General features: G+C 46.5%; 1 protein-coding gene across 3 annotated transcripts in view; it reads right to left on the bottom strand.

The window, feature by feature from the left end:
* The window catches only part of ATP6V1A (ATPase H+ transporting V1 subunit A), a 79716-nt gene extending 56121 nt beyond the window's left edge, over window positions 1–23595 (bottom strand). For 2 of the 3 annotated variants that reach the window (XR_011026577.1, XM_068270911.1), the window contains exon 1: window positions 23469–23595. The gene's annotated coding sequence lies outside the window, so the exon portion shown is untranslated. Of the gene's footprint in view, window positions 1–12707; window positions 12803–23468 lie in introns of those variants that run through there. The other variant, XM_068270912.1, reaches the window with a different exon arrangement.
* Between the last annotated feature and the right edge of the window lie 1728 nt (window positions 23596–25323).

Raw genomic sequence — 25323 nt, 5'->3', positions numbered from 1 at the left:
AACATATTGTGTGTTCCCGGCAAAACATCCCGTTTACCAATTAGCTTCTCTGCCGAGGCAGCCAGCTGACACAGCTGAGAGATCAAATTACAGTTGTGATTAGTCACAGATGAGGGAGAATTAGACAGGCTAAATTCTCTGAATACATACCGGGTGCATTTCTCTGTTTTCTTTCTATCCTGTGCAAGAGTTCAGGTCCATGTGTACGGGCCGGAGGGAGACACACAGCCCGGGACACCCTCTGCCTCCCCTGCTGGCACCACTTCCTGTTTCACACTCAGAAATGGCGCGGTTGTGTCACACTTCTTGTGCAATGGGACAATACTCAGAACTTGAGCAGAGATTCCACTACCCCTATTCCCTGTAGCTTCATTACTAATCCCAGCACAAGAAATCCCACTGCACCAGCTGATTTTAGCCAGATTCGGTCGCTGCATTTTAATCGATCTGAATTCGGAGCACATTTTTTCCAAACAAATCAATAACATTTGCGAGTCTATAAGAAAAGTACAGTACAGACCGCAGATGCCGGAGATGGGATTGTGCAATGGGTCTGTGGGGATTAAGCAATGCAGAGACTAGACAGCAGAAACCAGTTCTAATCTCTGATGAAGCCAAACTGAAAGGACACCTGAACTGAGCAGGATATGCAGGCTGCCATGTTTATTTCTCTTGTTAAAGTGTAGCTGAGACGAAGAAATATGTTTTATCCATACCTGGGGCTTCCTCCAGCCTCCTTCATGCTGATTAGTCCCTCACTGTTCTCCTCCACTGCAGCCTCAGCAATCCGGCAAGTCGGCACAGTAAGCCCCCTGACTCCCAAAGTTACCGGGCCGGATTGCAGAGGCTGCAAGCTAACACTTTTATAATAGACATTACTTTTTAAATAATACCAGTTGCCTGGCAGTCCTGCTGATCTCTTTGTCTGCAGTAGAGTTTGGATAACACAACTTAAAGTGAACCTTCAGACTAAAAATCTACTCAGCAGCACTGAAAAGGCTTGGTGTTTAACAATTTCACAGCAACAGAACGTTTTTCTTACCCAAGCCTCATTTTTAGCTACACAGGAGCTAAGCTCCGCCTCATCAAAGAAAACTGCCCGGGCATTTTTCCCCTGATGCTGTGCAAAGCATGATGGGATTTCTGATGATGATGTTCTCGTTGCCTAGTGCTCGCAGCTGGGAGGGGTGATCAGGACACAGGACAGTTGGAACTGTGTCTCATGCACCGTCACCTCCTTTCAACCAAAAAGATGGCTGCCCCCTTAAAATCACAAACATTTGCATGTTCTTTTAAAACAGGGTGGGTAAGAGATTATATTACCTATCTATTTTAATTAACATCACTAATGTAACTTAATGACAGTATGTTTGTTTAGGCTGAAGTTCCACTTAAACAAACATGTTGGAAATGCAGTCACACTTCAGTCAAAAACATCTGATCTTCTGCATGCTTGTTCCGGGTCTATGGCTAAAAGTATTAAGAGGCAGTGGGTTAGCAGGACAGCCAGGCAACGTGCATTGTTTAAAATTAAATAAATAGGTCAGCCCCCATACCCTGCTCATTTCAGGTAATGAATGTGAGCTTGTATCACTCTCCATACAGGTTTGCTCATCTCGCCTGACGCTCTGCTTTCCCTCAGTGCTGCCATCAGGCATTATCTGCTGGGAGTCCATCATAGACCGGCTGGATAACGGTCATCCCTCATCTGTGGGTATCTCAGTGCATTCTTCCTTAGGGCTGGTGCTCTCTCCCCTCCTAACGTCTTAAAGAGGAGCTGTCTGTCAGCCATACTATCTCAAGAAAAACAAACAAATATATACAGTAAGTAGATAAATACTTGCTCTACTTACATAACGCATGTATTGTACTGTCCACATTCTGATTCCTGTGAATTTTATAAATGAAAAGTAGAGAATCCTATTCTAGACAGTTTCCATATTTACTGTGGCTATTTTGAAGCCAGTCGTGATGTAATATCCGCCCTTAGTCTCCTCTGCCAGATTTGTCCGCCCTTCACTATAGAAAGTGCATTGCTTCAGCCTGAGAAATTTTGGCCAATCAGAGAGAAACAGAGATGTGGGAGGGGAAAACAGGCGGGAAAGAGGCTTCAGCCAATCAGGCTGCATTAGTTCAGTCTGAGGGGAAGTAGAGAAGCAAAAAAGGACAACCCAGCATGCCCTGCAACTTCTCTTTTGTGTACCAAATTTTCTGTGTACCAAATAAGAGTCAGGTAAACTGGGGAGTGATCATTCATCAACAAGGAAAGGAATAATGATTGTAACTTTTGGATTGCCTGGTTAGCATCCTTATTAATTGTTTACCAGATAAAAATAAAGAATCGATTTTTGATTTTATGCCCGACAGTTACTCTTTAAAAAGAACCAAAGGTGGGCAGATAGGACACAGAGGCATGTTCTCAGCCTCTTGACATGCCTCAGAGTCCCCCAACCGCAGCTCTCTGCCCCCCTCCCCTGTGCTATAGCCCCCCCCCCCTCCCGAGATTAGCAACAATGTTTGTCGCCATCTCAGAGGTACACAGGGTAGAGGGATCGCCTGCTTTAAACCCCATGCCAGGGGCGTTCCTTCAGAGTTTCCAGAGCTGCCATTGGGCAGCTCTCTCTCCCTGGCCGCGCCCCCTGCAGCACCCCCACCTCCCTGCATGCTGGATGAGAGAATTAAAGAGACACTGAAGCGAAAAAAATATATATGATATAGTGAATTGGTTGTGTACTATGAATAATTACTAGAAGATTAGCAGCAAAGAAAATATTCTCATATTTTTATTTTCAGGTATAGTGTTTTATCTAACATTGCATCATTCTATAATATGTGCAGATTACACAACATTCAGCATTCAAAATTAGTCTTTCAGAGCAGTCTGTGAACTAATGACCTCTCCTCTGGCAGAGAAAAAGTAAATAGTTCACTTAAAGTTGAGATAATAAAAGTCAGATAACAGCCCTCTCCACGACTAACTTAGTCGGAGAGCTTAATGGCTTGTTTGCATAGAGATAACAACTGGAGTTTCTCAACTCTTCCTGTACTGGAAACAATTAGACTGATGTATCTGATCTTAATGTTTTATTTCTTAGCTGTACTACACATACAAATCATAATATCATCATTTTTTTTCGCTTCAGTGTCTCTTTAATATCTCATTTAAGTGTCATGACCTATAGGTCACAAAAGTGTAAGTGGACCAGTGCAGCCCACAGGAGCAGCGATTTTTGCAGCTACCTGATTGGCTCAGCCCCCCAGATCAGGTAGCCTACTTTTTTTTTTTTTTTTTTTGAGCCCACCTCGGGCTCTCTTTAATGCTGGATACACACTATGAGATTTTATGGTCAATTTACTGTCAGATCGATTATTTCCAACATGTCCGATTTGCTTTCCGATCGATTTCCAAGCATTTTCCGATCGATTTCCAATAACTTTATTAGGAAATCAATCGGAAAATGCTCGGAAATCGATTGGAAAGCAAAACAGACATGTTGGAAATCGATCTGACAGTATATCGACCATAAAATCTCAGTGTGTACCCAGCATAACACTTACTACCTTCTCCTAATGCCTAACACTAACCTGACCTCTTTTGCCTAGGCATGTAGGCTGGTTCGACATGCAGGCTGAAATATTGGAGCACCCGTTTCCACTGAGCCAATGAGTCTTGTAAGATGCACATGGCGGCCATTGCAGAGATAGAGGTACGCCTCCGAATCCCTGTAGCCATGGCGTGCACGGATATAGGGATTCGGGTGTGTGCTGCGGGAAACTGCAGACCGTCCAGAATTGCTCCAGCATGCGATCTGGTGGACGGAACGCAATATTCCCCGTCCGGCTCGGATGCGAGGAAACACTGCGTATCCGTACTTAGTCAAAACAGACCCTAGGCCTTTTTACATGATGTGTTTTAATTTTCCAATTTTCCATAGCAGTGCACTGCGAAAAAGTTTTTCAGCGTATAGTGTAAAATGAGGCCGTACGGAAGCATGGACACTGGATTGCATATCAGTTGTCCTTACAGTTATAACTGACAGCAACTGATATTGTGTAAAAGGACCCTGAACTGTAAGAACTGCAGCACTGACAGATATAACATGATCATGTGACAATCCAGAATGAATTCCGTCCTCTCCTGCTGTCACCTGGGAACATCAGGGTCACACCACATCCAAAATACGGCAGCCAAAAAGTGATCTCCAATCAGCAGATGAGAACCCCTCTTCGCACAAACACGGATGGACGGACTGACAGATCTCCCGCCTGGCAGGGATGTGTGCACAATCTCAAAACACAGCAGCTTCCAATCAGCAGACGAGAACCGACAGATCCCCTGGTTGGCAGAGACGTGCGCACAATCTCACAGCACAGCAGCTTCCAATCAGCAGACGAGAACCCCTCTGCACACACACAGGTATGGACAGACTGACAGATCTCCCGGATGGCAGGGACGTGTGCACAATCTCACAGCAGCTTCCAGTCCTCTGATGTGGTGACTCACCCAATCTTCAGCCTGACGCTAGGGAAAAAAAAAAAAAAAAAAAAAAAAAAAAAAAGGAAGATGCTGCAAAATTTCCACCTTCTGCACAATCCCTGTCATCACCCGGCAACCAGCCGCAGTTCCTGCTGCCCAGCCTGGGACAGGTGACCTTGCTGTGCCAAGCCAGGGGAAGTGAAGGCAGTCTGGGCACTGCTGTATATACAGACAGGGCCGGGATGTTCACAGGAAGAAAACCATCTTCACTTAAGAGACTATTCATTAATGCACATTTTTTAACCACCCTGGCGTTCTATTAAGATCGCCAGGGCGGCTGCATGAGGGTTTTTTGTAAATAAAAAAAAAAACTATTTCATGCAGCCAACTGAAAGTTGGCTGCATGGAAGCCCACTAGATGGCGCTCCGGAGGCGTTCTTCTGATCGCCTCCGGCGGCCAAAAGTAACACGGAAGGCCGCAATGAGCAGCCTTCCGTGTTTGGCTTCTCCTGTCGCCATGGCGACGAGCGGAGTGACATCATGGACGTCAGCCGACGTCCTGACGTCAGCCGCCTCCGATCCAGCCCTTAGCGCTGGCCGGAACTATTTGTTCCGGCTGCGCAGGGCTCAGGCGGCTGGGGGGACCCTCTTTCGCCGCTGCTCGCGGCGGATCGCCGCAGAGCGGCGGCGATCGGGCAGCACACGCGGCTGGCAAAGTGCCGGCTGCGTGTGCTGCTCTTTATTTGATCCAAATCGGCCCAGCAGGGCCTGAGCGGCACCCTCTGGCGGTAATGGACGAGCTGAGCTCGTCCATACCGCTAAGGTGGTTAAAGAACACCTCCCGTAAAAAAACACAGCCTTTGTGAACCAACTGTGAGGACTTCAGTGACCCCCAGGGGAAAAAAAGCATGGGGGGGGGGGGGGCACCCTTTGTGTCTTGGCAGCTCCTGGAGGGTGAAAATTGGTGCCGCCAAGAGCAAGTCTGATCGACGATGCGACCAATTTTCGGTCGATTAGCCTGCAAGTCAATAGATTTATAGCCTTCTTTAATTTACTGCTTTTTTAACAGATTACTGTCCCTCCAACAGCAAACATCACCTAGACAACAGGTTTATATCACTGAGTAAACTCTTCAAAGGCGAGGTGTCTATCTTATCTGAAATAGGAAGTTTGTTATTTGCATTTTGGGATAAGCTTGTTACTGTATCTAAACAAAAAAAATACAAAAAAAGTATTCCCATAATCCTCTTGACACTACACAGTTCAGCAAAGGCACACAGACCAGGTAAAAATTAAAAAAAAAAAAAATAGGTGATATTTGAGGAAATATTTTAGACCTATTATATTTGGAGCAGTAGCTATTTTAAGGCAACTATTTCATTTTTGAATGTTATTACCCCCTTCAACTTGTATGTTATGGCAATTTGTGAAATGGACCAAGCAGATACAGCAGCTAATGATTTTGACTGGCCCCATTCCAAGCTGTAGAAAACTGAAAAGTATTTGCATAAGATTCCCCAATCGCTGCTGTGGTCTTCCCCTATGGTTGAGCCCCATGTAGAGGGGAGTCTGTCTACCAAAGCTACAACTGCCCTAGAACTGTGCAAAGAACAGGACTAGAGGCCAGGGAGCATAGGTGATAAGGAGGCTGACATAGAGATCAGCAGGACAGCCAGGCAACAGGCATTGTTTAAAAGGGAATAAATATGGCAGCCTCCATATCACACTCACTTTAGGTTCCCTTTAACACCCAAGGAACCCTAACAGGGCAGAGGTCAGAAAGGCCATCAGAGGTCACACACAGGAGACACGGAGGATCCATCCTCGCTCTGTCGCTAAGTTCCAGGTCCCAGCTAGATGAGGTCCCGGCTTGATGACGTCATCAAGCTGGGACCCGGAACTCAGCGGCAGTGTGAGGCTGCCTGTCGGGGAGAGAGGAGGCGGGGAGAGCTGCTCATCGCAGGACCCAGGGAGGTGAGTAATGCCCGCTGCCTGAACTGGGGACACCTACCTACACGGGGACACAATCCTAGCCATCTATACTGAGGATACTACTGCCTGGCCATCTAAACTGGAGGGACCTGAGCCAGGCAAACTGCTCTGGTCCCGAAGTGGGATTAAATGGTTGGTCCCCAAGGGGTTAAGCAATGCCAGTTGCCCGGCTATCCTGCTGATCCTCTGTCTCTAGTACTTTTAGCCATAGATCCTGAACAAGCATGCGGCAGATCAGGTGTTTCTAACATTATTGTCAGATGTGACAAGATTAGCTGAATGCTTGTTTCTGGTGTTATTCAGACATTACTGCAGACAAATAGATCAGCAGGGCTGCCAGGCAACTGGTATTGCTTACAATAATATGGCAGCCTCCATATTCTTCTCACTTCAGTTGTCCTTTAAGCCTCCTGTCTGTTGGCCACACTTGCGGATGCAATTCCATGCAGCTGAATGGCAGTGTTTGTAATTCCTATAACACATGGTGGCATTACCCAACAGCAAAAGTGACATGTGTTTGAGAAAGGCTGGGGAGGGGAGGGGGGTGTTTGTATCACCCATGCCTAGCGCTAGCAAGTGCCTGGAGCCCTCACTAGGGGACAAATTCATGGCCTTCAGCCTCACGTGTGAAAGACGCATACGGATTCTTAACGGATGAGAGAAAAACGATCTACTTATCTGGGGCTTCCTCCAGCCCCTTAAAATCTCTATGTTCCTCATTGCAGCTCTGCTGGCAGCCATTCTTCTATAGCCCCTCCGTAGCGGCCGCCAGCCAGGTCGACTACTTTTTCGCATGCCTGAGTGCACACACCCACCGCTTGGTGCCGTGCTGGCGTGGCCGGGAGCGCTGTACGCAGGTAATACCGTGCAAGCGTAGAACACTCCCAGACACGTCAGCTTGTGTGCACACTCGCAAATGTGCAGAAGCTGCCATCCTGGCTGGGCCCGCGGCCGCTACGGAGGGGACCGCAAAAGAGTGGCTGTCAGCAGAACTGTGACGAGGGACTTCAAGAGGCTGGTGGAATATATCCTTTCAGGTGGGACACAGATAGCCCAGGCTGCAGTACTGTGATACCACCAGCCAGTGGGGGGATGCAAGCCTGCAGACCTGGACCGCCCCAACGGCAGGCTGCCGACCAGGAGGGCGTATGCTGCCAACCATCCCCTGCAGACATGAACGCCACATCCAGACAAAGGTAAACAATGTTCCCTGAAAATGACCATCTCACCAATGACCTGTAATATTTTATACCATTTTAAGTAACTTGCCATATATAAATTAAAAAAAAAAAATCAAAAAAAAAAATCACACATGTTCCTAAAGAGGGTTGATGCTCGTGAGAAGTCCTGGAATGTTCTCCCACAGCCTGTACACCAGGGCTGTGGAGTCGGTACAAAAATCCACCGACTCCAACTCCTCGACTCAAAATCTTGTTGATTGAAAGTATGTAACATGAAATTCGTCTCTTAACTGCCAACGCTTAGGCCTCGTTCACATCAGGGCCGTTTCTGTGCGCTTTCCACAGCGCACTGCCCTGTGCGTTCAGCAAGGTATTGATTTTTCCATGTAACTAAATGTAGCTGGTTCACATCTATGCGCTGCGCTGAGCAGCGTTACAGAAACGTAGTGTTGCAGGCATTTCTGTGCGTTGAGCTGGAAAGCGCACAGCAATGCAAGTGAATGGGTCCGCTTTTTTAGCGCATAGAAGCGCGTACAAGCGCATAGAAGCGCATGCGTTTTTTACCCCTAATTGGAGAAAAAAATACATTTACATACAAAAACAAAGTTTTATTGACAACTGCTGCTGCTACAGTAAGCAAAACGTGCTTTAAAGAAGCGCAGCGCAACGCACAGAAACGCGGACTAAAGCGCGCACAAGCGCATGCGTTTTTTACCATGCGCTTTAACACGTTTTTCAGCGCAGCAGATGTGAACGAGGCCTTAGGAATTTTACAAGACAACTGAAGTGAGAAGGATATGTAGACTACTATATTTATTCCCTTTAGACTAAAACTAGTCCTTGGTAAGAGTACTTGTAAAAGGTACAGACTGGAACAAAGAACATCTATCAGGCCCTAGGCAATGTAAGTGTGGGTACATGTAAGAATGATGTGCAGGTACTCTGCAGGGGAATGAGGGGATTCTTCCTCTATTACACATTCTTCATGCACAATCTGAACATCTATCAGGCCCTAGGCAATGTAACTGTGGGTACATGTAAGAGTGATGTGCAGGTATCTAGTCTGCAGGGGAGTGAGGGGATTCTTCCTCTACTACACATTCTTCATGCACAATCTGAACATGGATCAGGCCCTAGGCAATGTAACTGTGGGTACATGTAAGAGTGATGTGCAGGTACTCTGCAGGGGAATGAGGGGATTCATCCTCTATTACACATCTGAACGTGGATCAGGCCCTAGGCAATGTGACTGTGGGTACATGTAAGAATGATGTGCAGGTACTCTGCAGGGGAATAAGGAGATTCTTCCTCTATTACACATTCTTCATGCACAATCTGAACATGGATCAGGCCCTAGGCAATGTAACTGTGAGTACATGTAAGAGTGATGTGCAGGTACTCTGCAGGGGAATGAGGAGATTCTTCCTCTATTACACATTCTTCATGCACAATCTGAACATCTATTAGGCCCTAGGCAATGAAACTGTGGGTACATGTAAGAGTGATGTGCAGGTACTCTGCAGGAGAATGAGGGGATTCTTCCTCTATTACACATTCTTCATGCACAATCTGAACATGGATCAGGCCCTAGGCAATGTGACTGTGGGTACATGTAAGAGTGATGTGCAGGTACTCTGCAGGAGAATGAGGGGATTCTTCCTCTATTACACATTCTTCATGCACAATCTGAACATGGATCAGGCCCTAGGCAATGTGACTGTGGGTACATGTAACAGATGTGCAGGTACTCTGCAGGGGAATGAGGCTTTTCTTCCTCTATTACACATTCTTCATGCACAATCTGAACCAGGTTTATGGGTGACAGACAACACCTCTGTGTTCAACGTGCACAACATTCTCAGTGGATTCCCTGCAGCTCTGTGGGGAGTGCATATGTAGAGTATAGTACTACTGTGTAACAAAATAAACCTGAGACAGATGAAATTAAAGATTTATACATACCTGGGGCTTCCTCCAGCCCCCTTCAGGCTAATCAGTCCCTCGCTGTCCTCCTCTGCCACCTGGATCTTCTGCTATGAGTCCAGGTACTTGAGCCAGTCTGGCGTAGTGCGCATGCACACACTCTGCCGCCGGGAGCGTACTACACCTGCGCAGCACTGTTGTGCAGGTGCAGAACACTCCTGGCTGTGGAAGCGGCATGCGGCCGGACAGCGCTGACTGGCTGAATTACCAGGACTCATAGCAGAAGAAGAGACTGATTAGCCTGAAGGGGGCTGGAGGAAGCCCCAGGTATGTATAACACTTCTTTTCATCCGTCTCAGGTACCCTTTAATTTGTAGTCATCAAACCAAATTTTAACAACATATCAAATTATTTGATTTCATGAGCAAAGGGAGTGCATACATTTGCATAAATCAGAATCAACGCAGAATTATTTCCATCTCATTGACCATCTCTATTAGTGACACAGCTACACATCAGGCTTTATACTTACAGCATAGATGTTATTTAGTATATATGTTACGGCCAGAACCCGAAGTGTGGCCACTTCTAGTTCTGGCCAGCCACTTCGGGTTCTAGCCGGCCATTGTGCAAAGTGGCCGCAGCGCAGCGGCCAATGTTAGAAATGGAAAGTTTACATTTATTTTACAGCCGTCTCGCTGCGGCCAAATGTATTAAAAGTTGCTTAATTTAATTAAATATAGCCGGCGGCGATGTGATAGATGAAGCCGCCGGCTTTCGCACTGCCTCCTCCTCCTCTCCTCCTCCCCCCCCCCCGCCTCTCTCCTCTCCCCTGCCTCCTATACGACATACGGAGCAGCCGGGCGGGGACACGCGTGTCCCCCGAGAGTCGTTCGTCGCGGCAGGGGAATCCTGCCGTTCCTGCAGAGCGGGCGCTGGCAGAAGCAATGTCTGCAGCCTCCCCGCTCTGCTTCCCCTGCCGCGACGAACGACTCTCCCGGCGGCTCCGTATTGTATGGAAGGCGGGGACAAGGAGAGAGGCGGGGGGGGGGTCAGAGGCAGTGCGAAAGCCGGCGGCTTCATCTATCACATCGCCGCCGGCTATATTTAATTAAATTTAAGCAACTTTTAATACATTTGGCCGCAGCGAGACGGCCGTAAAATAAGTGTAGCTTTGCATTTCTAACATTGGCCGCTGCGCTGCGGCCACTTCGCAAATTGGCCGGCCAGAACCCGAAGTGGCCGGCCAGAACTAGAAGTGGCCACACTTCGGGTTCTGGCCGTAACATATATAAGAGATTCCTGTGTACACATCATATATACAGTCACAATCAGATGTGTATATCTGACTTTAACCACTTCGCATCCAGACCTTGTTTTCAACTTATTGACCAGAGCAGTTTTGACAGTTTAGCTATGTCCCTATTTAATCAGAAATAACTTTATCCCTACTTATGACACAGAAATTAAATATATATTGTTTTTTTCAAGACAAACTAGGCTTTCATTGTATGCCATTTTTTCCCTCAAACAATTTTGTTTTCTATGAATTTTAATGGGAAAACAAAGAAAAAAATAGAAAAAAACATGTATTTCTCAGTTTTACCAATTCCAGTTTAAAAATAAAAAGTGCTACTGTCAATAAAAAACACACATTTTGTTTGGCTATTCTTACTGCTTATCACAAAACTTCGATTATGTTCCTGTCACAATTTATGGTGAAGATATTTGATTCTGAAATAGTGCTACAAAGTGTGTTTTTCACTATGAAATGAGAAAATACAAATATTTTTCGTAGTAAAAATCAATCTCATTAGCTCAGGAAACTTATATTCCCATTCACCAGTTAGTGCTGCATCAAATAGTGCCAGAAATATGCACAGGAGCAAGCCCAATCCTGCACAGCACTGCTTCTGCTACAAGACGTATATCTACTGACGTGTGGCTTAGATGAAGTCCCAGAGGACGTATATCTACTGACCTGTGGACGAAGTGGTTAAAGATATGGGGACTGCTTTATTGAAGCAGCACAAGTAACTCATTTTGATTGGTTTATTTCATTTTTGTGGACTAAGCACAGCTATTACTGTATATATACTGTATACATACATTATTTGTAATGACTATTATCTGAGAAATAGAACATTTTATCATATTTTCTATATTAATTCCAGTTTAAATTCGTTAGGAGTTGGTGCATTTTTCCCCGACTCCGACTTCAGGCACCCAAAATTGCTCCGACTCCACAGCCCGGCCGTACACGTCATGCTCCCAGCCTAGAAACCCTTCAAACGTTGTCTCAAAACACACCTGTTCAAACAAGCCTATAATTTGCTATAGGTAGCATTGGGGGCTCGCTGCCTCATCCGCTAACCCCGTGTCTCCAACCCACTACCCTCTAGATTGTAAGCTCACAAGGCCAGGCTCCTGCCCCTAGTGTCTCCACCTCACTACCCTCTAGACCAGGCATGGGCAAACTCGGCCCTCCAGCTGTTACGGAACTACAAGTCCCACAATGCATTTGCCTTTATGAGTCATGACTGTGGCTGTAAGACTCCTGCAATGCGTTGTGGGACTTGTAGTTCCTTATCAGCTGGAGGGCCAAGTTTGCCCATGCCTGCTCTAGACTGTAAGCTTGCAAGGGCAGAGACCTCCTCCTAGTGTTTCTTACTCTGCTGGAATGTATCATATGAACATGTACCGGTATTGGTGACGTCCCATAGCACATATCAGCTATATATTTGTATCGCTGGATGTCTTGATTGTACAGTTTCAAGCAATGCATGTGTCTATGCTCCCCACTATTTGTTTTGTACTTTGTACAGCGCTATGGAAGATGTTGGTGCTATATAAATAAAAAATAATAATAATGACAACAATGTTTTATCTGTCAAAAGATCATCTGCGCCAACAACCCCCTCACCTTCCCCCTCCACAATCCCCCCAATGACCTTGTCAGTCTCACTTCCTCCTAACGATTCCCTATTCTCCAGAAAGCGTTCTTTGTAAAGGGCGATGCATCGATGGTTAGCGCCGTACACAGAGGACTCGGCTCAGCAGATGTGGCTGCATCGGCTGCAGTGTAGTACAGGCCCCATAGCTAATAGCAGCAGAAGGAAGGCAGATGTACTCACAGCGAGACTGAGGCCAGCAGTATGAATGAAGACAGAGAAATCCCGGCTGCAGCCTCCTCCCGTGCAGCAGCAGCGTGAGTCAGTGTGTGTGACTTCTGCTCCTCGATCAGCTGACTGGTCACCTGACTGCTGTGCACTCACCACTATAGGAGGGACTGCTGGGGGAGTCACATGGGACACAGCACTTCCTCTCCCCCCCCCCTCCAGGAACACCACTATACTATACAGATTATCAGTTCCATCACAGCTAGCACACAGGGACTGCTGGGGGAGTCACACAGGACATAGCACTTCTTCCCCCCCTCCAGGAACACCACTATACAGATTATCAGTTCCAGCACACACAATGCATTGTGCTCATCCTCGCAACATGTCATTTTCTAAATCACAGCTCAGCCTCCGGATATTCCTGTACTTCTCGCTACACTGAGCCGGGGGAGGGGGGCTTTAAACCTCTCTTGCCTTATTTCTTTTAAAGGATAACTGAAGCGAGAGTGATATGGAGGCTGCCATATTCATTTCATGTAAAACAATACCAGTTGCCTGGCAGCCCTGCTGGTCTATTTGGCTGTAGTAGTGTCTGAATCACACCAGAAACAAGCATGCAGCTAGTCTTGTCAGATCAGACAATAATGTCAGGAACACCTGATCTGCTGCATGCTTGTTCAGGGGCTATGGCTGAAAGTATTAGAAGCAGAGGATCAGGAGGGCTGCCAGGCAACTGGTATTGCTTAAAAGGAAAAATATGGCAGCCTCTGTATCCCTCTCGCTTCAGGTTCCATTAAAGGACATCTTTAAATGAGAGGTATACGGAGGCTGCCCTATTTCTTTCATTTAAAACAATACCAGTTGCCTGGCAGTCCTGCTGATCTCTTTGGCTGCAGTAGTATCTGAACCACACACCTGAGACAAGCATGCAGCTAATCCAGTCAGTCCTCAGTCAGAGCATCTGACCTGCATGCTTGATCAGGGTCTGTGGCTAAAAGGTGCATACACACGCACTACTGTAAAGAACGGCGGGCCCATCAGACCCTCCCGCTGAGCGAATCGTTCAGAAACAGCCTTATTAGCACGTGCACACGTGCTACTGTCGGCAGAACGCCCGCCCCGCGGGAGGGTCTGACGGACCCGTCATTCTTTACAGTAGCGCGTGTGTATGCACCTTAAGAGTATTAGAGGCAGAGGATCAGAAGAATAGCCAGGCAATGCGCATTGTTTAAACACACTGTGCACGCAAGTCAGCATGTCACGTGACACGATGCGGGTCAGCTGAAGCTCCGCCTTCCGTGCACACGAGTCAGCAGGTCACATGACACGATGCAGATCAGCACACACTCCGGCTTCTGTGCACGCAAGTCAGCATGTCATGTGACGTGATGCAGATCAGTTGACACTACGGCGTCCGTGCACGCAAGTCAGCATGTCACATGACGCGATGCGGGTCAGCTGAAGCTCCGCCTTCCGTGCACACGAGTCAGCATGTCACATGACGTGATGCAGATCAGTTGATACTCCGGCTTCCGTGCACGCAAGCCAGCATGTCACATGACGTGATGCCGGTCAGCTGATACTCCGGCTTCCGTGCACGGGAAAGGCAGAGAGCCGCTAGCAGCCCGCGAGGGGATACACGACGTTGCTGGAGGATCGCTGAGTATTCTGTCTGCACCTGGGGGAAGATTTGTGCTTTTCCATGTATCGGGCATCCGTTGCCGGAGACTGGGGACTCTGCTGTATTTGGATTCCGCATTACACTGGAGGTTCTCTTTCATAACATTAGATCACACTGTAGTTTGTGCAATATTGTCACAGTAATCTGTATTCCCAGCTGGCAGCTCTGCCCCCGACACGCTGCACATAACCAATTCCACAGAGAGCATTCCTGACACTGCATGGAAAATCTCACACACATTATCCCAGCGGAAACCGCATCACTGTGCAGGGAAATACAGCATTATCCACGGGGTCACCCAGTGCGTCCGCACTGACACAGGAAACACAGAATAATCAGGCTCACCAATACAGACCCACATTATTAACGCCAGGAACCCAGGAGCCACACATCGCCAAACAGATTTGTTTAATTTTAATGGGAAAATTTTACTTATTGACCCCAAAGCTCACAAACTTGGTCATTGAGTGTGTTGGGGTTAGAAAAAGTAGAGGAAACCAACAACAACCATATGCATACCCGGGCAATGCCAGGCCATCAGCTAGTGTTCTTAATAAAGTGAAGTTTTACAGAGGCCCTACTCAGTATCAGTATAGTGTTCCTCATAAAGGGAGGCCCTACCCAGTGTTAGTATAGTGTCCCTTTATTAGGAACACTATACTAATACTGGGCAGGGCCTCCCTTTATTAGGAACACTATAGTAATACTGGGTAGGGTCCCTCTTTATTAGGAACACTATACTGATACTGGCCGGGGCCTCCCTTTATGAGGGACACTATACTAATACTGGGCAGGGCCTCCCTTTATTAGGTACACTATACTAATACTGAGTAGAGCCTCCCTTTATTAGGAACACTATACTGATACTGGCCGGGGCCTCCCTTTATTAGGAACACTATAGTAATACTGGGCAGGGTCTCCCTTTATTAGGAACACTATACTAATACTGGGCAGGGCCTCCCTTTATTAGGAACACTATAGTAATACTGGCCGGGGCCTCCCTTTATGAGGGACACTATACTAATACTGGGCAGGGCCTCCCTTTATTAGGAACACTATACTTATACTGGGCAGGGCCTCCATTTATTAGGAACACCCTGTTCAGTATTAGTATAGTGCTCCTAATAAAGGGAGGCCCGGCCCAGTATTAGTATAGTGTTCCTAATAAAGGGAGGCCCTACCCAGTATTAGTATAGTGTTCCTAATAAAGGGAGGCCCTACCCAGTATTAGTATAGTATTCCTAATAAAAGGGAGGCCCTATCCAGTATTAGTATAGTGTCCCTAATAAATGGAGGCTCTGCCCAGTATTAGTATAGTGTTCCTAAGGGAGGCCTTACCCAGCATTAGTATAGTGTTCCTAATAAAGGGAGGCTCTGCCCAGTATTAGTATAGTGTTCCTAAAAAAGGGAGGCTCTGCCCAGTATTAGTATAGTGTTCCTAATAAAGGGAGGCCCTGCCCAGTATTAGTATAGTGTCCCTCATAAAGGGAGGCCCCGGCCAGTATTACTATAGTGTTCCTAATAAAGGGAGGCCCTGCCCAGTATTAGTATAGTGTTCCTAATAAAGGGAGGCTCTGCCCAGTATTAGTATAGTGTTCCTAAAAAAGGGAGGCTCTGCCCAGTATTAGTATAGTGTTCCTAATAAAGGGAGGCCCTACCCAGTATTAGTATAGTGTTCCTAATAAAGGGAGGCTCTGCCCAGTATTAGTATAGTGTTCCTAATAAAGGGAGACCCCACCCAGTATTAGTATAGTGTTCCTAATAAAGGGAGACCCTGCCCAGTATTAGTATAGTGTTCCTAATAAAGGGAGACCCTGCCCAGTATTAGTATAGTGTTCCTAATAAAGGGAGACCCTGCCCAGTATTAGTATAGGGTTCCTAATAAAGGGAGACCCTGCCCAGTATTAGTATAGTGTTCCTAATAAAGGGAGACCCTGTCCAGTATTAGTATAGTGATCCTAATAAAGGGAGACCCTGTCCAGTATTAGTATAGTGTTCCTAATAAAGGGAGACCCTGCCCAGTATTAGTATAGGGTTCCTAATAAAGGGAGACCCTGCCCAGTATTAGTATAGTGTTCCTAATAAAGGGAGACCCTGTCCAGTATTAGTATAGTGATCCTAATAAAGGGAGACCCTGTCCAGTATTAGTATAGTGATCCTAATAAAGGGAGGCTCTGCTCAGTATTAGTATAGGGTTCCTAATAAAGGGAGACCCTACCCAGTATTAGTATAGTGATCCTAATAAAGGGAGACTCTACCCAGTATTAGTATAGTGATCCTAATAAAGGGAGACTGCCCAGTATTAGTATAGTGTTCCTAATAAAGGGAGACCCTGCCCAGTATTAGTAGTGTTCCTAATAAAGAGAAACCCTACCCAGTATTAGTATACTGAGATCTTTGTACATACATAGTAACAAGTGCAGTTGTGAAGGATTTCTACTCTTTATTGTGTAAACAGCCGGAACAGATTGAAAAAAAGTCAGACAGGATTTACAAAACAAACATGAACAGTTACAATGAGTGGATTTTATTACAACTCCGCATGTTGCCAAAACAAAAAGCATCTGGTTTAAAAGCTCCACTGCCGACAATGAAGATTACAGAGAGGAACTCCTGCCTTAGCATACTGCTAAGATATCATTCTCCTATCACCCAGGAATCAACCTACACACATAGGAGGTCTAAATCCCGTATATGAAATCTGATCTGCATGTCAGGTCTGTGTAAACAAGACAAGAGAGAGAAAGGAAATCAGGGCTGTGGAGTCGGAGTTGTGGAGTCAGAGCAATTTTGGCTACCTGGATTTGGAGGTTTCATAAACTGAGGAGTTGGCGTTCGATGATTTTTGTAACGACTCCCTGGTTGAAATAGCATAAATATTCCAGTAAATATGAATAGATTTTTTTTAGATCATCTGCTATATGCTATATAAGATCTTATTTGGCGGTTGCTAAAAGATCAGCTAACAGCTGCCTTCCCCACAGGCCAGGCAGTCCCAAAATACTCCCCATCTGGTTCCAACAACAGGAAGTGGAGATGCTTTTTGCTAGACGGTCAACAAGATGTTCATAAAGGTGGCCATACACTTCTAGATTTGCAGCAGAATTAATCATCAGATAGATTTCTGTAAGATGTCTGTCAAGTCGAATCTGACAGGAATCTATCTGAAGTGTCGCAACACACTAGGAACAGATTTCCAATAGATTTCAGAATGAAGTATATTGGAAATCTATCTAAATGCATTATTGGACTATTAGATCAATGCAACTCTATGGGCCATGGATCTGCTGCCAGCAGCCGCTCGGTCTAGATCTTTCATCCTGTCAGATAGATCAAATCCATCGAAATCGGCCACAAAACAATTGATCGATAGATTTGAAAGAATCGATTTCTGATCGATCAATTGATTCCATAAAATTGATCAATCGAATGATGGCTGAAATCGACCAGTGTATGGGCCCCTTAAAGTGCACCCAAACCAAACATTTTTTTATTTCAAAATATTTAGTTGCACCACTCTGACACATACAAAGATAAATAAACACTCCTGCAAGCCTATGAGCATTTCAGTGCATGCTTTTCACCCCTCACTTTCCATAACTAGGGTTATACAGGTGGCAGCCATTAGCAATTCCTCCTTTGCTGGACACCACCTACTCCACCAGTCTGCCGGATTCTGTCCCAGCAATATGAAAGGAAGGGAGGGGTTCCTCTAATAAATGTAAAATATTTTATATTTGTCATCATGCAGCTGAAAAAAGGCTGCTATTTTTTATTATTATAATTTAGAAAATAGATTTTATTTCTGAAATCTTGTATTTTTAATTTGGGTCCACTTTAAGACGGCTTAGCATGCAAATATTATGCAAATGCACGATACGATGGGCCATTTATCAACCTCTTGTTACTGTATTTTTTACCATGGTACGACTACTGTATGTTATTTTACAGTCTGCTGTCTTGTATCTTGCGCTGTATTCTAGATTTGTTGACCCAAAAAATCTATCATGCAAATTGTATTCCGCTCAGAACTTGGCCAATGAAACACATCCTGAAGATTTTGACAATGCCAAGCGAGATATAATTTGCATCTAACCTGTATGCAAACAAAACCGATTAGCATCTCACTGTGAGAAAGTGAGAAGACTTGAGTTCAGAATTTATGAAGCCAGCATTCTCCCATTTTCATTTTGCAAAAACTAGATTTTTTTTTAAATAAACTTTTTTAAAAGACACCCGAGGTGAGAGTTATATGGAGGCTGACATATTTATTTTCTTTTAAGTAATTCTAGTTGCCTGCAGTGTTCTCCCCAGGCTCTTTTAGCCGGGTGCTCCACCCAGCTAGTTTTGGAGACCACCCGGCTGTCATTGGCTCATCTTCTCCTCTGCTGTAAGCAGAGAAGCGCCGGCCCTGCATTCTGTTATCACGCCCCACCCGGCTACTTTTTCATGCCACCCGGCTGGAAAACATTTCTGGGGAGAACACTGGCCTGGTTATTCTGCTGATCCTCTGCCTCTAATACTTTCAGCCATAGCCCCTGAACAAGCATGCAGCAGATCAGGTGTCCCTGATCTGACAAGATTAGCTGCAAGCTTGTTCCTAATGTGATTTAAACACTACTGCAGCCAGATAGACCAGCAGAACTGCCAGGCAACTGGTATCATTTAACTGGAAATAACCAGGGCTGTGGAGTCGGAGCAATTTTGGGTACCTGGAGTTGGTGGTTTCAATAAACTGAGGGGTCGGACGATATTTGTACCGACTCCACAGCCTTGGAAATAACTATGGCAGCCTCCATATTCTTCTCACTTCAGTTGTCCTTCAAGCATAACTCATATAAAGCCATGATCTACTAAATGCATATAAAATAACCAGTAACTGTGGTATGAAGGACCAACATAAAGCGAACCCTTTGTCAGGACACAGAGGGGACATCCTCCTGTACATCTTCCTGCACACAGCTGCTGCAGGGACGTCACAAGATACCCATCTCTCTCCTGAATCAGTGATGCACAATATAACATGGCTCTGCCCTCTATTCATCCTCAAAGCCTGACTGCGACCTCTAGAGAGCGCGTCTCCTCACATGCGGCTACCATCACAGCGCACATGCCTGTCCTCTCCTCACACTGGTTGCAGCATCTCTGAGGGGACCCTGTGTGCAATACAGGTATAGGAGTCGGGGGGAGCAGTGACTAGAAAACACCTCATCACTCTCTGTCTACCATCACAGCTCACACGCCTGTCCTCTCCTCACACAGGCTACAGCATCTCTGAGGGTACACCCGTGTACAATATAGGGGTCCGGGGGGCTATTACCATGCAATTATAAGCAGGGCTGTGGAGTCGGAGTTGAGGAGTCGGAGCAATTTTGGGTACCCGGAGTTGGCTTCGGAGTCGGTGGTTTCATAAACTGAGGAGTCGGAGTCGGGAGTTGGATGATTTTTGTACCAAATCCACAGACCTGGTAAGTATTAGACTAAGGAGTCGGAGACGAGGAGTCTGAGCCATTTTGGGTACCTGGAGTCGGAGGTTTCATAAACTGAGGAGATGGAGATGGATGATTTTTGTACCGATTTTACAGCCCTGATTATAAGAATAATGCTACAGGCCTGTCACCCCTCACACTGGCTGCAGCATCTCTGAGGAGACCACCATGTACAATATAGACATCCGGGGGGCTATTACCATGTCATTATAAGAATAATGCTACAGGCCTGTCACCCCTCACACTGGCTGCAGCATCTCTGAGGAGACCACCATGTACAATATAGACATCCGGGGGGCTATTACCATCTAATTATAAGAATAATGATTTCATTTCTCCAGTAAACCTCTAAGTAGATCACCAGCAAGGATATAAACTGGCCTATGCAATGAGATTCTGCAGCAACCACAATAGACGCTAATGACTGACATACAACAGAAGAAAAAATAAAGGTTATATAAATAACGTAACCAGTATTCCCCCAGGAGAAAGTCTACACAACTGAACAGATTATACTGAGGCAAATAGACAATGCGGAGACATAGCATTTGATAAATATAGACTATTATTGCGCTGAATAACACTACAGAGTAACACTGACCTGCTCGTGCTGTGTGACATACACGTGTGCATAAATATCATTACGGTATACAGAGTGGACTGAAAGTTATGGCTAGGTTCACACTGAGGCGTTACGTACCCTCAGGATCGCAAGAGAGGGGAAAGGTCGCATAGTGCATGTGGCAGAGTTAACGAAACGTATACTTCACTGCAAACTGTACACATGCATATTTCGTTATGCCAACAGATTTCACTGCTTACCCGCAGATATGTATGTATAACAAGACAAATAACATTTATATCGCGCTTTTCTCCTGGCGGACTCAAAGCGCCAGAGCTGCAGCCACTAGGACGTGCACTCAGCAGGCAGTAGCAGTGTTAGGGAGACTTGCCCAAGGTCTCCTACTGAATAGGTGCTGGCTTACTGAACAGGCAGAGCCAAGAATCGAACCCTGGTCTGTGTCAGAGGCGGAGCCCTTAACCATTACACCGTCCAACCACCCATAACATCCATAACAGTCCAGGCCACACCTCCCACACTAGGATCTGCTGGAGGGGCAGGAAAGCGACAGTCTAGGCCACACCTCCCACAATGGGATCTGCCGGGTGGGCAGGAGAGTGGCAGTCTAGGCCCTACCTCCCACATTGGGATATGCTGGAGGGGCAGGTGAGTGGCAGTCCAGGCCACACCCCCACACTGGGATCTGCTGGAGGGGCAGTCCAGGCCACACATCCACATTGGGATCTGCTGGAGGGGCAGGAGAGTGGCAGTCCAGGCCCCTACACTGGGATCTAATGGAGAAGGATAGTGGCAGTCCATGCCACACCCCCACACTGGGATCTGCTGGGTGGGCAGGAGAGTGGCAGTCCAGGCCCCCTACACTAGGATCTAATGGAGAAGGATAGTGGCAGTCCAGGCCACACCCCCACACTGGGATCTGCTGGAGGGGCAAGAGAGTGGCAGTCGAAGCCACACACCCACACTGGGATCTGCTGGGTGGGCAGGAGAGTGGCAGTCCAGGCCCCTACACTGGGATCTAATGGAGAAGGATAGTGGCAGTCCAGGTCACACCCCCACACTGGGATCTGCTGGAGGGGAAGGAGAGTGGCAGTCCAGAGTACACGCCCACATTTATCTGAGCAGAAATTATTCCAGGTCTACAGATCGAGTATCCTGGTGATGATGGAGGGCGGCGAAGATCGTTTTACCAAAACTTCACACCTAAGCCTCATCCACACTCCGTCGCTTTTTGACAGCAATTTGTGCTTTGCTGATTGCCGGCTATTAGCAAAGCGCTGCTGCAAGTTCATTCCTATAGGATTACTCTCACTGCAGCGATTGTGACATGTTTGCGATTATCAGCGATCACAAACGAGCTGCATACAGCGTTTCCTGATGTTTGCATCACGATTCCCATTCACTAGAATGAGCATCACAAAAACGCAATTGCCAAAAAAGTAAAAGGGGCCTCAAAGGAAACTGGAGATGAACCTAAAGTAAAAGTTCATACATACCTGGGGCTTCCTCCAACCCCCTTCAGCCGGATTGCTCCCTCACCGTCCTCCTCCGCGATCCTTTGCTATGGCTCCCGGTAACGTCGGCAGTCGGGACATACTGCGCACGTGCAGCCCAGCTGCGCACACCTCGTTTATGGGAGCTTTCTGCACCTGCGCCGTACTATTGTGCAGGCACAGAACATTCCCGTCCACGGGTGCGAATCACAATCGCTAGATGTATGGCTACCTTAAAGGTGCCCATGCATCAGACTGTGTATGGGCAGATTGACCAAGAGACAGATCTCTCTCTGATCGGAGATATGTTGCCTGCCCATAGATCACAGGCCTATTCCAGATCAATTTTATGCATCAACCTTTAAAGCTACACGCCTCAACGCTGTCGCCCGTAATGTCAAATGTGGCCTTTCCGCGACCCCCCCCCCCCCCCCCCGTACACTGTACATTATCTGTGTCCGCCGCAATTCGCATACACGCGCCCCACGTGGTTACCGGAGTACCGTGGGCGCTTGTGTGATGACATACACACGCCCACATTACTCCACCAACCACGTGGGGCGCGTGTATGCCGATTGCCCAGAGCCAGCGGCAAACATGGACTGGTAAAGTTTAGTTCACTGGGGTGTAACAACCCACATTTAACATTAGTGGGGACAGTGTCTGGGGTGGGTTAGTCGCTAGTGCCGATTTCGCTCGCTATCTATCGCACCCGATCAACCACAACAGCCCAAAATCTTGCAGCATGTCTGATCAACGTGCTCTGCCCAGAATTGGTCACATCGTTGATCAGGCATGCTCTTAGCGGCATCGATTTTTATCCGATTTGATAATAATTATCGAATAGGATTGACATAGTTATCAAATTGGATTATTGAGTGGCCAAGTCGCTAGATGTTGGAGTACCTCAAGAGTCCGACTGATCGCTTCCACCCAGTCACAATTATCAGACTGGGAGGTTGTTTTGCTAAAATTGCACAATCAACAAGAAATAACATTTGTAAATCGCTTTTCTCCCATAGGACTCAAAGCGCATAAGCTTGGCTCAGACCAATTATTGGTTGATTGGTAAATCGTGATACAGAGGAAGAATTCTATAAGTCCAGAAAAGACAGCCTAAACAGGTGGCTTTTCTGTATGGATTTGAATAACTCCAGGGATGGAGCTGTCTTTACTAGGTGTGGTAGGGAGTTCCAAAGAGTAGATGCAGCATGACAGAAAGCTGTTTCCAGAGGTTTTGAGGTGCACTCTGGGGGATACTCTGGCAGCACCCCAATAAGAACAGCTGAAATATTGAATATTACATAATAGTGAACATACATATATCATATGTGTATTTATATTACACATAGTGACTGTTCAGACAATCTATATATGATGTTTATTATTATCCATGCATTATTGATGTCTGTATATAATGACAGGAGTGTCAGCTCTGGCAGCCATGACCCCTCCCCCCTCCATTCATTACTCGGCCGCCCCTCCCCCAGCGGCCTCTTCCCAGGGCCTGTCCCCGCACACCTCGCCTACCTGCCGCGGGGGGGAAGCTCGGTGCTCCGCGTCACTCAGGCCCGGCCAGGGAAAACCGCTTCACCGTCCCTCTGCAGCAGCTCGCCCACCGTCACCGATCAGCTGACCGCAGCCCCGCCCACCGCCAGCCGGGCGGCTCAGCGTGCTGACGGAAGGCCGGCGCCGCCATCTTGGTTGAGGGTAAGCTGACCGGCCCCGCCCCATTGCTGCAGCACGTGACTGCCTTGCATAGGGCGACCATCTGTTCACAGAAGATGAACATGGATCGTCCATTCATTCCAAATCGATGCAATTTTTCATATATTCATATCTATTCAATTCAAAAATAACAATCTATTTTTTCTGATTGTAATGCTGGGGGCTCTTTTGCCTGATAACTCCTTTAATAATGTTTTTTTTATGGCTTCAGACTCTAATAATAAACATACTCGACTCAAGGAACCAATAGGATAAGGATGGAGCACTCAGAGCACCATCTTGTGGAAAAACTGCTAACTGCATCCTGGCCATCACTACTAGGGGCTTGATTCACTAACCAGCTTGATTTGAACTTGATTCTCTAACTAAAGTGTTGGCGCCAGAGTGAAAAGCGGGGTTTCCCGCAGTATGCGCACATGTGCGCAAAATAGTGCCACGTGGTGTGCGCAAAGCGCCGCATTGCGGTGCAACCAAACCGGGTGCGACATTTTCGGTTATGATCACACCGCGATGCGACGCTTCGCGCACACCGCGCGGTGCTATGGTTTGCGCACAATCACTAACTGCTTTGGACGTGCAAACTACTTAGCACCCTAGTTTGCACGTCCAAAGCCCTAAGACGTGCACCGGTTAGTTAATCGCGCCCTAGGTGGTAAATGGGATGCAAATCATACTGGAATTCCTGCAAATTTTACTAAAACTGTAATCGGCCAATTAAAATAAACAGTCCCAGCCCTAAGACCAAGCACAGACAAGCTTCTTCCTTAACGCAGGAAGAAGTGAAGGCAAGACTAAATAAATTAAAAATAGACAAGGCACCTGGCCCGGATGGCATGCATCCTCGGGTCCTAAGGGAATTAAGTTCAGTTATAGATAACCCCCTTTATCTTATCTTTTGTGACTCTCTTTCAACTGGCAGAGTCCCAGTGGATTAACGTACAGCCCACGTTTTCCCATTATTTAAGAAGGGCAAAAAATCAGATCCAGGAAATTATAGACCTGTAAGCTTAACATCAGTTGTATGCAAACTATTTGAGGGGTTACTAAGAGATACTATACATGACTTCATAGTAGAAAATAATCTTATTTCTCAGCATCAACATGGGTTTACTAAAGACAGGTCCTGTTTGACTAACATGCTCAGCTTTTATGAGGTAGTGAACACTAATGTGAATATTGGGAATGCTGTAGATGTGATATACTTGGACTTTGCAAAGGCCTTCGACACTGTTCCCCACAAAAGTCTGATGCAAAAGTTGAGGATGCAAGGACTGGGGAAGAGTCTGTGTGTATGGATAGGGAACTGGCTAATGGACAGAAAACAAAGAGTTGTGGTCAATGGATCATACTCAAAATGGGAGACTGTTAGCAGTGGGGTCCCACAGGGGTCTGTACTGGGTCCAGTGCTCTTCAATTCAATTTATTAATGACCTAGTAGTTGCAGTAGTGAGCAATGTTGCTATTTTTGCAGATGATACAAAATTGTGCAGAATCATCAACTCTCAGGAAGATAGTGTCATATTGCAACAGAGTCTGGATAGGATGGCTCCCTTGGCTTGCAAAAGTATTCGGCCCCCTGGAAGTTTTCCACATTTTGTCACATTACTGCCACAAACATGAATCAATTTTATTGGAATTCTACGTGAAAGACCAATAC

Source organism: Hyperolius riggenbachi, chromosome 2, assembly GCF_040937935.1.
Source record: "Hyperolius riggenbachi isolate aHypRig1 chromosome 2, aHypRig1.pri, whole genome shotgun sequence".
In the NCBI taxonomy this organism is placed as follows: domain Eukaryota; kingdom Metazoa; phylum Chordata; class Amphibia; order Anura; family Hyperoliidae; genus Hyperolius; species Hyperolius riggenbachi.
This window is presented reverse-complemented; position numbering and strand designations above follow the sequence as displayed.